The 4,852-nt window shown below is 32.8% G+C and overlaps 1 protein-coding gene across 1 annotated transcript in view; it reads left to right on the top strand.

The window, feature by feature from the left end:
* The window catches only part of TM2D1 (TM2 domain containing 1), a 49,145-nt gene extending 44,530 nt beyond the window's left edge, over nucleotides 1-4,615 (top strand). Inside the window, exon 7 of the mRNA XM_011369532.2 lies at nucleotides 1,974-4,615. The gene's annotated coding sequence lies outside the window, so the exon portion shown is untranslated. The remainder of the gene's footprint in view (nucleotides 1-1,973) is intronic.
* The last annotated feature ends 237 nt before the right edge of the window (nucleotides 4,616-4,852 follow it).

The following is a 4,852-nucleotide window of genomic DNA, read 5'->3' as shown; positions in this document are numbered from 1 at the left end:
TTTTTAAAATTTTCTTTTCTAGATTGTTGGACCTTCAGATGGAAGTAGTTATATTATAGATTATTATGGAACCAGACTTACAAGACTGAGTATTACTAATGAGACATTTAGAAAAACACAGTTATATCCATAAATACTTTTAAAAGAAACAGTAAGTGATATGTATATATACTGTTTTTTACATATATGAAACGTTTTTTATTTTTAAAAAATTTTTTATAGTTTTATTTTCAATTATAGTTGACATATACTCTTAATTGTTGTATATTATGTGCATAAAATTATGACACTTTAAGAACTATAGGAAATTTAAGAGATCATTAAATGATATAATTCTCTCATTTTGCTTATCAGGAAACACAGGTCTGCATATGCCTGAAATATTTCTAATCTTTCTTAAAGCATTTTTATGTGTGCTCATTGCTCCTATATGTCCCAGTTCAGACTCTGTTTCTTTGTAGTGAATGTGGTTTAAAGATAAAGTTCACAAAACAAATAACATCAAAGCAAAAAGATATTTTATAGTATTATAAGATGATTATGCTGAAAGTATATATTGTAGATAATTCAATAAAGCTTAAGTTTTCTGCTCTCCTAGGGTCTATATGATCCTTATGTCTTTCTTTTTCATCCCTAACCTGAAAGTTGGTACAGTCTCAACCCTGAACTATTATAAGTATTTAATCTAACCTAAAGTTTGGCCCTGCTCATTAACCAGAGAGTTATTAATTGGCCTCAGCTTTAAATAGGTAATATACTTGGAGAAGTCAGAGATACCATTAATTAATCTTCCTGGTTCGACTCTCTGGTTCTCTAAGACTCCGCTACTATAAGGTTTTTATTTCTGTGGCTAGTGCATTAGTCTATTCTAATAAATAATCTTCCAGTAAGCTAGATTTTTCTCAGGAAAACAATTTCCTGGTATAATCATTCTTTTCAGTGGAGAAGTCCTATATAACATGGTGGGTGCAGGATATTTCTTAGATGATAGTTCACTTTGAACTATCTAAAGTAAGAAAGCAGAGAGAAAGACAGGCTAGATGTTTTGGCCACAGTCATGGTCCTAGAGTTTTCAGTCGACTCTCAGAAAGTGCTTCTAGAGGCCAGGAAGGGAATAGACATTTTCTCTGTCGTACTGTATACATAGGATATCAAGTATAATTTTGCCCTTAAGGTAGATTTTTTCTTTTCTCACAGTAAAATTATGGGGTACTCTTTGTAGATATTGTGATGAGTTTGAACAGTGACAGATCTGAGAATTTATTCAACTGATTATCCAAAAAGTTTTGTCAAGATCTGAGGAATTTATTCAACTGATTATCCAAAAAGTTTTTCAAATCTTTTTTAATAAACTCTAAGAGTCTTTGGGTTTAAAATTGAAATGAAACTTAAAGATCCATCTACCTCCTCTTACCAGGGGGCACACTGGGACCTAAGGAAGTTGAGACTAAGACACAATTAGTGTGAAACTGAATCTAGAATCTAGGTCTTCTGTAAATTTCACTGGTTGTTCGCCACCTCCCACCCACAACCCTCCGACTATATCATTTTGTAATAAGCATCTTCATTTTAGAAATTATTACTTTTACTTTATGAGAAGGGTTGTGTCATTTCACATAACCTTATTTTCATACTGTAAATTGCTGTGTCCCTTTCAAAAGTATATGGATTATTTTTAAACATAATGTGTAAAACTTAAGCAAATGTAATTTAAAAAGCCATTCTATTTTCTGTAGCCTATTATATAAACATTTAATTAGCATTCCAGACTCAGATTTGGAATTTAAAACCTGAAGGGCCCATTGAAGAGGCAGATCTCTGTATTATCATTCATATGATCTCTCTATAGAGGAGGGCTCCCAGAGTAAGAAAAATGTCTTAAGTAAATGAAGCATTAAATTGTGCATCTGTAATAACCTCATTGGACTCTTTAAAAATATTATGTTTTAATGTATTTATTCTTTCTGTTTTAGGATTTGGGTCTTGTTGATTTTAATATCAAACTCTCAAGTGGATTTCCAGATTTTTTTTCCTTTTTCACATACCATTTTATGGATTCTATGTAATTTTTCATTGTTGATGTTTTTGTTTTGTTGTTTTAGTTAAAAGCATAGTATTCTGAGGTTTATTTAATAGAATTTTCTTTGAGAGCTGTATGATAAGTCTTCCTTAGGCTACTGTTTCTTTGAGATAGATAGCTTATTACCCCGATATTCCTTAATCTCTTTTTCAAAGACAAGTTGCCACTTGTCATTTTTCCTTCTGAAAAATAAAAGTATGACCTATTCACATTTTTTAGTGCTTTATTATTAAGAAAACTTTAAATGTTGAATGTAGCTGTCTTCTGCAATTTGATCCTTCAACGCAGTTAATCTATGGTGTGAACAAATACCATTTATATTGCCTGGTACTGCAGTCTTGTATGACAACCCACCTGGTTTTCTGTAGCTTTCAGATCTGTCTTTGCTGTAGTATCCAGGGAGCTAAAGATCATCAGTGAGTCTGAAACCTTGAGGCAACATGGATACCTCTGGCATTGATTCAGGCCTCTGAAGTGTGAACTTTTTCCTTTAGGAGTGATTCACTAGCTTTTGGAAGACCAGATGCTGACTCACCTAGCTTAGTGCAGTTACATTTGATGGACAAGGTGGGAACAGCGAACAGATGATTAATGTCTTCCATCTGTTAACACTGCCAGGCAGATGCTGGCACAAGTGCCTCAAGTGATGCACCAGTGTCTGAAGGAAGCAGCACCTGAATACTAGCACTGGTTTTTCTTACCATGTTTTAGAAGGGTTTTAAGAAGATGGAAATACATGAAATGTTATGTCTCCATAATACTGTCATGTTCTTTGTTAACAGCCATGCCAATTTCAAAATTACTGAGGTCCGGGCTCCTCAAAAGTAAAAACTGTAATTTTTTATCACACGTTTTACTCAAAAATATACTCTTTAAGTCCAGTTACTTTCATAATATGTTAATTTCAGTAACACATATTCTATTTGGTGGGAAATTACTAAGTATTGATATGTGAGGTAAATTTGGGTTGACTCCTTAATATACATCAGGAATGGTCTTTATGATTAATTTATTAAAATACTGAGTGTCTGCCATCTGGGAGGCACTCTTCTAGATGATCGGTTGCAGCAATGAACAAAACACAAACATCTTTGCTCTTGAGCTAGCATTCCCTTGGGATCCAATTTTTCCCCGTGATATTTTGGCTGCAGTTAAAGTAACTGGTAAATACTCATTTTCTAGTATTTCCTAGATCTTTTTGGTTGCAGACAGTGCTTTGAAATTTACTTCAGGATCACGTAAGCCCAGATTTTAAAACTCTTTAAGCTTCCATAGCCACATAAGTTCAATTATATAAGAAACACTTGCAGTTAAATCTTGAAAAGTAATCTTGAGTCTTTCATAATTGTTACAGTTATTAACTTGGCCAGGTGGGAAGTCTGTTTCAAAGCAGGTGCTTCTCAAAGTATTTATTCAAATAAGCTGTAGTACTCAGGGTTGTTGATAAAATCTAGAAATAAAGTCTCTTTGCAATACACTCTTAAACTTTTATTAGTCTTTATTTTCAGAATAATTTCCTAAATTTACATGACAAGAGCACTTTACTTTTTTCCAGTTTGTCTAATTCCCTGTTGCCTAATATATGTAGTTCTTTAACAAATGCTTTTTCTGTGTCATTTTATTTTTTTATGTGAATGCATTTAATGCATGTGAACAGTTTGTTTTTACTTTCATAGAACACTATTTTGTTATGGCTATTTGTTAGTGTGTCTGAGTACAAATCACGTGTTAAGGCCTCTGTGTGGAATGCTTTATATGATAACCCTGCTTTTAAAGCTGTGGCCAAAATTGTAAGATGGATCAGTCATTCCTTGAATGGTTCAGTCATTCCTTGGGTTGCTCCTAAACCCTCCAGGGTGAGACGGGATGGATTCTTTGAATTCTACAGAAACAGTCTTTCTATAGAAACATTTAAAAATGGCACTACTATACTCTGAAAGGGTTAATACAATTTCCAGAAATACCTCTTTACCTAGGAAGATTTCTTAGCTACACTGTATTAAACTAAAGGACCTCTTTAAGACTTCAAAGATTTATCTCGTCTGTGGCTAACATTTGTTCATGGGACTGCTAGGACTATAAAAAATATTAGTTTGGAGGTATGCTTTTTGTTTGTTTGTTTGTTTACAAAAAATTTCTGTGTCTTTTTCCCTAATTTTACCCTTGATGCTTAAGGCTAACTTAAGTATTATAAATACTGATAGACAGCTAGGAAGCTAACATAGATCTAATAGCAAGAAACACCAAAAGTTGTAAAGAAAACTTATTTTCACAGCTCAAAGATAATGTTAATATTTTTATGTACTGGTGCTTTTTCCAGGCATGTATGTACATTTTTTTTCTCAAAAATTATAAACATGCTGTTTCATAACCTGCTCCTTGACATTGTAAAGATTTTTCTGTTTCAATAAATATTCTTTTACAAAATTATTTATAATGGCTGTAGAGTATTCCATGTCTGTATTATAATTTATTTATGTAATTCCTTATTGTTTGGTATTGTTATTCTAATAAATGAACAATATACATTTCTGATTTTTTTCTCTAGAATTGTCATTTTTGGTCAAAAAGTAATCACATATTAAAGTTTTTGATACAAATGTACAGTCTTAGCCACGGTAATGGAGGAAAAAATGAAGTCAGATATCCCAAACCCAAGTTCAAACAAAACCCCAGTCAACTCTCAGTTATTCTGGTACAGATTAACTGTGGATAAGACACTGCAGGGACCTGCAACTACCCGCTCTGCGATTAGGACACTGCTTATTCATG

Source organism: Pteropus vampyrus, unplaced genomic scaffold (genome assembly GCF_000151845.1).
Source record: "Pteropus vampyrus isolate Shadow unplaced genomic scaffold, Pvam_2.0 Scaffold151, whole genome shotgun sequence".
In the NCBI taxonomy this organism is placed as follows: domain Eukaryota; kingdom Metazoa; phylum Chordata; class Mammalia; order Chiroptera; family Pteropodidae; genus Pteropus; species Pteropus vampyrus.
This window is presented reverse-complemented; position numbering and strand designations above follow the sequence as displayed.